Here is a 10292-nt window from a genome sequence, read left to right as displayed (position 1 = left end):
CTCTCCAGAAGTTTCCGTGCTTTCTTCAAATGAAATTAACTCTTATAGCTCAGGCTTAGCAAAGGAGTTAGGAAAAAGATCCATTTTGATCTAAGTGATGCAAAATGGCAAGATAAGAAATTTGGCCATCAGCATGCCCTTAAAAGCTTGCTTTCTGGAAATTAGCTCATCCATCATCTAACACAAGGCATGATCAAAGAGAAGGTATTTGAGTTTCCTGATCTTCCACTTCCAGGTTTGAAACCTGAATAAAGCAGTTCTGTCTCTCAAATTTTCAGGAGGATACAAACATTTTGCTAAAGGCTGTCTACTGTGAGCGCAAATAAACTTTTTTTTTATTACTTTCCACTAAGTGGCGAAAATTAGTTGATGTCATTTAGCAAGATGTTTCTCCAACATTGTGAACAGAATTTATGCTGCCTCAATTTTGAAAAGCCCTCCCACTAGGGAGGAAGCAAAAAGTTTATAGCACTAAGGGGAGTACCAGTGACCTACATACATTACTGTCTGAGAAATACTATGCTTCAACTACTAAATCTAAATAGACATGAAAGGTTCCCACCCCAGAAAAAAAAAAGAAAAAAAGAAAAAGAGAAAACTAACAATGGAACAACAAGAAGAAATAAAATAAAACCCTTCAAAGCCTACTTAGCTCCCTGTATGCATGTGTCCCATGCACGCAGTGTCTATGAATATTACTAACATACTCCTCCAGTCCCTGTAACCATATTTCTTTATGAGTTTTGTCTTCCTGTCTTAGCTTGTGCAAAGTTGAGAACCAGCAAACTAAAGTGGTGAGAGGAGCTAATGGCCATGTGCTCAGGTTCACAGGGCATGCAATGGGAATTGGACCGTACCTCTTTTGTCAAGATGGTGTGTTTTTCTAAGAACTTCAGCTGGCAGAACTGGCTCTAGTAGCCCTGTAGTTCCTTTTGTGACCCTACTACAGTGGGGGAAAAAAAAGTAATTCCCTTTCAGAGTTCAATAGGCAGCAACATGAGCATTTGAATAGATGCATAACTGGTTTTGCTTCCCAGAGAGAAGAACTGCAGACCTGAGGAGAGCGGCAGTGCACTGGACTTCTGAAAACCCACATCATGCTCCAGCCCCACAGAAGGACCCACCACACTGTTCTGGACACCTGCTTTGACCTTTGTACCTTCACAGACTGGTTTTTACCATTTCTTTTTGATACTGGTAACTGTACTTAATGAAGGCCTTTTTCAAGGCCAGGCTGGATGAGGCTCTGAGCAACCTGATCTAGTTGGGGATGTCCCTGCTCCTCGCAGGGGGGTTGGACTAGATGACCTTTGAAGGTCCCTTCCAACCCTAACCATTCTATGATTCTATGATTCTAAAACTGTTGCACATTCAGCCTCTTTTGGATGGAAGAGGCAGTTGGATGCTGGATGACAGGCATGCACATTTACTGCCAGCTACAAGATGCCAGCTACCCAGGATGCTACTACAATAAAGTTTTGCAGCCACCATCAGCAGAAGACTAGAGCAACTTCAGATCAGGTTGTTAGCTATTATTTTAGTACTTTCCTTCCAAAAATCAGACTACAAAAAGACTTTTTTTTCCTGAAAGTATTCATATAAGGTCCACGCTCTGTTGCACAAGCAGCAGCAGCTTACTTTGAAGCCATGAAGCAAGCAGTTGGCAATTTTGGCAAGCATCTGGCAAGTATGTTCAATTCCTGTTAGAAAAAAATCTCTGTATTGAATTTTTTTATCCTGTGGCTGTGAACAAAGTCCCTAAAAATTGAGTTGTTAGGTGTTTGCTTTTGGTAAATGGCTCTGAAATGAGGAGCACACAGGTGGTAATTTTACTGAAAACCTCTGAGATTACTGAACAGTCTTAAAGGGAAGAGGAGCTTCTTTACTACCTTTCATTATGCTAGAGAGCCAAAATCACTGCTCTGTCTATGACGCACCACGCAGTGCAATAGCCGTTGAACACTCCCAAGTTCACATCTCACCAAGGCACTCGTGCCCAGTCGCCTTCCCTGTTTTCCCTGCCTTTCTCTGCAGACAGGACAATACAGATCTCACACTCTTTGTACCTATTAGTGACATGTGGTGTGAATGAACTGATGCCAGCCAGGCAAAGAACAAAGTATCTGAAGTGCTGCTGTGGTTTCCTGTTTTACAAGTCATTTTAGTAGAACAGCCTCATGTTGTTAGGTTGGAAAATGCCTGATTGTCTTGAACTTGCCCTTTGTAAAAATCCTGGGATGAAAGTTGTCAATTTTAGAATTGATTGACAGGGACTGAGTAGGCAGAGTAATGGATAATATTGTCAGAGCTTTTCAATATCAGCCAAACTTGATCTTATCATCCTATCAAGTGCTGCTGATCTGCTTGAAATGTGGTTTTAGATGCAGCCTGTACGCTTCTCAATCAGTATCCACACCACCACTGCTGTGAGAATGCACCGGCGGAGTTGGAACTGTATTCTCACTGCAATGCGCTGCGTCAAAATTGAGAGAGAACAGCAAACCTGCATGCATTGTCAACCTCCGCATTGTTCTGTGGGTACAGACTTTGATCTCAGAGGACACTGCATCAATACCTTTCACCCTGGCTAAAGAAACCGCGGTGCAATGGAAACAGCACTTCCAGAAATGGCATGTTGTTAAAAAGAAGAGGGAAGAAGTATTGCAAAGTTGAGACAAAAACCAGAATGAAATGGGAAATATGAACTTGAGAGAACGAGAGTTTTAATGTTCACTGTTATCGTAACATTTTCACAGCCCCGACATAGCTTGTGTTTTAGTATTATTGGCAGTCTGGAGATGAGGGCAAGGCTCCACAGGCTCATGGGGTTGTTATTTTGTATTTCTGAAAATATACCTGAGAATTCCTTTTTAACTACTTTTGTTTCCATAAAAAGACTGTATGGTAAGTATCTATCATGGTCTGCCTTTTTATTAGAGAGAAATCCAATGTAAAATGTAGAAAGCTAGTGGACTCTTCCCAACAAGAAGCCGCACTGACCTCCAGATCAGTGGCAGCCACTTATGGGTAGACCTACCACAGGCTAACTGAGCTGCTAATCTTTCTTCTCATTTCTTTCATGCCCCTTGCTGTGGTGTCTTAGGTATGGGCAGAATACAGGAGAGTCACTCTGTAAAGTTGGGTTTCCCTCTCCCAAACTTACGCCATTAACATGCATGTCAGGGCTTAAAAATAAATATAATCACAGTATTAGTGTATTTCTTTGTGTTAGTCCAAATGAAGATACATGGGGTTTTAGCATATTTGCTGTGGGAAGGGTTTTGTACAGCGATGGGCACTGTGTTTTATTCAAAGAGAGGTGGGATTGATAAGCTGGTCTCTGCTGGTCATCAGTATTACAGTTGGAATGAACTGGTAGACAGTAAAGTAACTTATATGACAGGTTACCAAGCTTTTCCTTTTCCTTGGATTTTTCTTCTCTCTATTCGATGAAAATAATTGGCTACACCGCATGTGCGTGTAGAGAGGCCTGCCAAACCAGGTGGGGCTGAAGGCAGCTCTAGTTTAACTAAACCTGATTAGGAGTTTCATGGTAAACACCTTGGAAGTATTTAAGATCTTTATTCTAGAGGAGTGTATATCTGCTACATTATTAAAGAGGCTGATGAAACGGCTTCTAGCTTGTGAACTCAGATTACTGGTTAAAATGTTTGCTTGAACACAGGATTATGTTACAGCCATAGTATCCCTTCGAAATACAACCTGCTTGTATGCACAGCCTTTGGAGAAAACTTGCATCAGCATGTCATGGACTCTCACAAAATGAATCCAATGTATAACTTCACAAGAAATGTCCAGCATGTGAAGAAAAATTCCTTTGCCGTTCATCACCTGTTCCTGTCATCATGACAGTTAAGGCTGGAGGCTGAGACAAAATTTATAATTTTGGATGAACCAGATGTGACTTTTATTCAATATGCACTTTTCCCAGACACTCTGGAAAACATCACATGGATAAACTCTCCCTTGGCCCATCCGGAATTCTTCTTTTTTTTTTCACTTGAGATGTACAAACGAAAAGGCAATTTCTGTAATGATGCAGTGATAAGTACAAAAACAAATGCCTAAGCTTGGTGTCTCAGAAAGGCAGAGTGTTTTCTGAGAAGTGACATGCTGTTACATACTAATACATCCTGCACCAGGACGTAATTGCTGCACAGAGGTGGGGATGCCGCACAGCTCTGCTCGTAGGGGCTGTCTTACTCTCAAGATTCATTTAAGTCTGTAAATGCGAATACAAGAACTGTACATTAAACTTAAAAAAAGTATATATATATCTGGCTCCTCCAATGTTTTGAGTCTTCATCATCCAAGCAAAGCAGGTTGAAATCTTATATTCTAAGTGCTGCACTGTAAATCTTGCTGTTGTGGTGACAAACTGAGCTTGATCCCTGAAAGGTACACACTCTCCAGTATCTCTGTGAGTGTAGAACCACGTTAAGATGTGCAGATCAAATTTCTTTTCTTCAACAAACAGCCCTGTGAGAAGCAGTATCACACTTGTGGGCAGCAGGAGCTTGAGATTACAGAAAGTACAGTAAGAAGTGAGCTTACTTCAGCTGTTTAACTTTAGGGAAGGTACAAGGAAGTGTTTCTTATCTGAACTGAAAGAGCACACTAGATCATTGCCTTTAATCTCTCTTTTTATGTATTTTACATGAGCAGAGGCTTCTGAGTTTGTTTAGTTGCTTTTGTCACACGTTTTCTTGCTGGTGGAGCTCCTGCCCCAGTAGAGGACAGCAGGTTGCGTCCCCAGCATCAACACCGGTTAGATGGGTAGGATTTTGAACAGTTTGCTTCAAGATTTGACAGGGGAGAGGTAAAAATGCAGCCTTGTGGATGGCACAAAATGGTCAGAGCGATTTTTCCTGATTAAAAGAAAAGCGACTCCATAACCGATTTGTTTTCCAGAAGAGCACCTTGGTAGCTGCCGGTTTGAGCAGAGGAATGCGCAAGAGGAAAAAAATTAATGATCCTCCATCTCCTATTGCTGGAGAATGCTTATGCAATGTAAACGCACGCACATGACCGGCAGCTGAGCAAGGAGCCTGGCCTCGCCTCGGGCACCCAGGCTGGACCTCCGCTCTGGGGCTGCCAGCGCGCATCGGCGTGTCCCCATAGCCAGGGCTGGGTACCGCCCCATGGTGAAAACAAGCTTGGCGAAACGCAGCCTTAGAAGAGAAGGTCAAAGCAGCTGCTTTAATCTTTTAACAGAGGACTACATAAATGGAAATTAGCTGCAGCAAGTGGGATGCTGCCCTGCCCACCCATTTTTCCAGGGCTCTTCCCTGCCAACCCTGGTGCAGGGCAGGCTGGTGGGGCTGGAGTGCCTGAGTGACCACCTGTGGCTTTTCCAAGACAGGATTTGCTTAGTTCTTGCTGAATTAAATAAAAGTGGCTCCCAAGGGCAGTAGCGGGAATGAGGCCTTCTTCTCTGACATGTGGTCTTAAAATAAATACAGTCTCCTCAAAGCTTTCAGATGTGAGAGGGAGGGTGGTGAAGGAGTGAAAAATGAGGAGGGAAGAGTAAAGAACTAACCTGAGATGGAGCACCACAGCATAAAGTGCTTGAGGGGGAAATAGTTTTAATTTAGAAATAAACTCACCAGCAAATTGTAATTCCTTCCTACAGATTTCCCACTTTTTGAAGTATGTTTTGCATAGAGGGTCTAGTGGAAGGGAGTCTTATATCCTTTATATACAACTAACGTGACTGCCATGTATCACTTATTTGGGCACCCTTACCCTCAGCAACATTACCTCTGTCAGAAACAGATTTGAAATGCTTATGATAATATTAAGCCCACAGCAGATGGCAGCATACATCAAAATTTTGCCTACATCCTCCGTTTAAAGAAAATCTGTAATTACCAAAACAGTTCATGCCTCAACCGTCAGAAGTGGGTAATGCAAACACAGCTATGGTCCCCATGGTACTCTTGGCTGTTTGAGGAGAGGTTACTGGGGAGATGCAGCTCCTCCAGCAGATGAGGGGACTCCCAGGCACCCGGCAGTGTGCTCAGAGCAGCTACATGCTTGCCCACGTCTCTGGTGGGTGCTGGCCCTGGCACCCCAAATTACATGGCTGTGCTGTGTGCTAGTACTGCTGGCTCCTCATGCTATGGCAAGCCCTGGAAATCACAGCCTCAAGCTTTCTCCTGCTTTGGTATATTTAAAAGTGATATATTTTATATTTTTAAAATATTAAAGAATTACAGTGGAATAGCAGTAAGATGTCACTCCAGAGCTGGTTTTGATCCAGAGACATCTGGAGCAGTATATTACCCACATCTCCAGCTGCCTGGTTAGGCTATTCCCATCTAAGACTGAAGCTATAATTTACAAATAACAGTGAAAAAGAACCTTTTCCCTACAAATTATTTTGTGCCAGTCACCAATGGCAGAAAGAAAAAAGTTTACTTAGAGATTTAGCAACCTTCCTTTTTACTAGCACTTTGACAAGGACTAGGATGGTATCACAACTAACAGGACTCAGGGCAAATATGTAACTGTCATGTACAAATATTTCTGTACACATACCCAGTGCTAGATGCTTACAGCTGTGTGCAGATACCCACTAGATAGCTTAATTTTAAGAAACCCTTAAAGCCGGTAGGAAAATGGAAGCTAAGCTTCTCCAAAAATAAATTACTTCATCGTAGTGTGGCTGCAGCGAGAGTGAAGGGAAAGATGGTCACCTATTTAAAGTTTTCTTCACCTCCTCCTCCATCTTTTCCCAATGGGAGGAGTAAAGCATGGTGGTGACAGCAGCAGGCTGCAGTCAGGCTTTGCTTCCCTGTCCCTCTCTGGCCCTCTGTCTCCACATCCACCTACACCATGATAATCCCTGCTTTTTATAGTGCCTCCTCTGCAACGACCCTAGATCCTAGATCCTCTCCACCTCTTGCCTCACAAGACCTTTGCTTTCTCTACCCCTCATATCATAGAATCATAGAATGGTTTGGGTTGGAAGGGACCTTTAAAGGCCATCTAGTCCAACTCCGCTGCAAGAAGCAGGGACATCTCCAACCACATCAAGTTGCTCAGAGCCCTGTCCAACCTGGCCTTGAATGTTTCCAGGGATGGGGCTTCTAGCACTTCTCTGGGCAACCTGGGCCAGCATTCCTCCACCCTCAGTGTAAAAAAATGTATTCCTTATGTCTGGTCTGAATCTGCCTCCTTCTATTTTAAAACCACTACTAGTATCCCTAAATACCCATCTGCCCTCCTCTCGTGCTGCTGACTGCCCCTCACCTCCCTGTCCCATGGCATTTGGCTGGGCAGGAGGCAGGACAAGCACCAGCCATCTGCTCAGCCCAGGGGTCGATCTGCTGATGCCAAACCAAAGCCTGAAACCTCCCTGCTTTAACTTCAGTGGGAAGAGGTATTCAGATCTCTTTCTTCCTCCCAGCTGCAAATCTGCACAAAACTTGTCAGAAGTTGGTACGACTGTTTCAATAGTTTCTCCTCCAGTTTCTCCCTCAAATTTATTTGAAATATCTAACAGGCTCAGCAGCCATTAAGGGGACATGGAAGCCAGGCAGGAGGAGGGCAGACACGCTGACTGCTTGCAAAAACCAGGCAAAACCCCACAGGTATTCCCAAGTCATGAGCTAACTTCAAGCCTTCATTCCCTCCCAAAGGTAGCAGCCTCTCCTCCTCAACTCCTCATCTCCCTAGGGTGAAGCCTCTGGTCATGCTGCTCCTGTGCCCCTGTGACAGCCCTTCTCAGTCCTCAAGCATCCTCATGCTTTTCCTGCCATGCAGCAGAGCCTGGTCCCCCACTCCAGGGAGAGGGGCCACACGCAGCCCCCCACAGTGGCTGTGATGTCTGGGCACCAAGCACTCCTCCTTCCTAGGGCAAGCGCAGCCCCGCTGGCTGCCTCATCCTTTGGCCTTGGGGAATTGAGTCTTCGGGGATTTGTCTTCTTGGACGAAGAGGAGAAAGAATGAACCCTCATAAAGGCAGATAGGCTTGAAAATAAACGTAAGCCAGCAAACCAATAAAACAAAACAAAAAAGCCTTGGAGAATTTAAAGAGCTTTATGGTTGTGGTTCATTTCCTGTACCCCTCTAGGACCTTGTCACTCCCCCCATTTCACAGCTGCCCTCAGCCCAGGAGCACCCCTAAAGTGTGTGTTTGGTGGAGATTGGACTCCACAGAGAAAATCAAGCCCAGGTCAGCAGCTACAGAGGCAGAGCACATCTCCCTGCCTCGAGTGGCTGCAAAGACCTCGTGGTGGAGCCCCAAAGCAAACTGGGAGCATCCCAGTTTACATGTTGCCAAACGCAAGGTCTTTTGCACTGACAGCACTGTCTGCTGTGTAATACCAGATACGTTGCATGTGTGCTGCACTGGGAATCTGAATCTGAGGGCCACAGAGTCATTTTAAGCAAAGCTGGGGACCATGCAGCCCAGGAGGTTATTTATTTACCAGTAGAGATGCTTCTTTATTTATGCTAGTTTCTTGTCTCTGTTCACCCACCTATATGTGTTCGTATTTATAAAGATTTTTTTTTTTTTTTTTTTTTTGTCGGCTGCTCTGCAGATCACTCTCTGGTCATTAACAGACTAGGACTGGAGACTCCAAAATGCTGCCCCAGATGATTAATTAATTCCCCTTCACGTTGCAGTAGGACAGTAAGCAAACGCTGTCCGCTGACTCCTCTGGGACCTAAAGCTGCTCGTCCCTGCCTGAGACGCGGGTGAGCTGGGGAGGAGAGCAGTGACTGCTTTTCCCGGCAGCCCTCTGAGCGCTGCCAGCATCCCTTCATGTGACAGCAGGGATGTCACTATAAGACCCGTCCTTACGGAGACCTGCATGCCACAGGGGATTTGTCACTCGCTAGAATTGCATAAATCACACACACAGACTGCAGTGTGAGGGCTATGGCAGAGCAGGGACAGACCCAGGGCCACTGCAGGAGAAGGGCAGTGCCCACCTGGAGCCAAGGGAGAGCCCCCGGCCCCCACACTGTGGGCTTCTCCCCGGGAAGGGTTCCTGCAGCCCTGCAAGGGCTGCCTGCACCCAAATGTTGCCTGCACCTAAGGGCTGCCTGCACCCAGCTTGCGCCTGCCCGGTGTAACCACTCCGCCTGCGCTGTGCAGCAAGCTCTTGGAAAGCAACAGAAACGACAGACATACATGGGACCCTGACTGCTTCCAGACGGTTTGGCTGATGATGCTTTTGCAGCACAAAGGAGAAAAGTGCAGCTCCACCTGACCCATAGTCCCAGTTTTCCCCAGTGCTACAGACAACCTGTGTATGTTATCCAGCAAGGTAGTAAGAACTGTTCCCCCAGGGAGCAAAGGGGCTGCATGTCTGCTCTCTCGCCATTGACCTCGGAGCAGATATCTGCCAGACACTGTTAAAAGAAAGGAGGGGGAATAACAAGCCCCTCTGGAAATATGTTTGGCTCTGTGCTTATGTGCCTTGCTAAAGAAGAAACCACATTTCTTGCCTTTTTTCCAAGTACTTGCAGCCCCTGTTCATTTTGTCCCTGGACTGAGCATTATTTGAAGGCTCCCCATCACCTGCATCATTTAAGAAGTAAATAAAAAATATTGCTGTGTACACACATAAGAGCATTGACTTGGTGATTCACTGGGTTGAAGATATCTTATTTAGCAATGGGCAGAACACACCCAGTAATAAACGAGAGCTGGGCTAGTGCTGGTGAGAATGACGAACCTCCTCACTGCACGGACCTGACACTGAACCGGGTATCTTTGCCCGGGATCAGCTGCCTGCGTATTTGTGGGACATCAAATGTGCCAACAACATGTTAATCAAGAGTGACTAAAAAAAAATCAAACAGCCAAAAAGCTCCTCCCCAGGCAAATGTAAATAGGAGTATTTGGACAAACACAACGGATAAAAAACCAAAAGTCTCAAAAGTGACTTTTTTCAGTGGATGCGCATCCTGTCTAAAGTCTGCAGATGGAGGACAGCCATGCAGAAGACTTTGCTCTGGCTCCTCACCACCTCTCTGGCTGTGGCGCTCAGCAGCCCCTCAGAGAGCAAGCGCAGGGTTTTGGGTATCAGCATCCAGCAGTTGAACTGGGTGTAAAATCAAGCCATCTGAAATTAGCCTGTGCTATTTGAGGGTCCTGCTAAATAACATCTTTCATCGGGGGCTTGCTGCATTACCAAGAAATACCAAACATTAAGGGAATATATTGCTCGTAGTTGTAAAGCTATGTGCAGAGGTAAAACCTAATTTGGTATGGGATCATGAAAGACATGATGGACAGAGCAAATGAAGATCCT

This window comes from Chlamydotis macqueenii, chromosome 1 (assembly GCF_036417535.1).
Source record: "Chlamydotis macqueenii isolate bChlMac1 chromosome 1, bChlMac1.mat, whole genome shotgun sequence".
NCBI classification, from domain to species: Eukaryota; Metazoa; Chordata; class Aves; order Otidiformes; family Otididae; genus Chlamydotis; species Chlamydotis macqueenii.
This window is presented reverse-complemented; position numbering follows the sequence as displayed.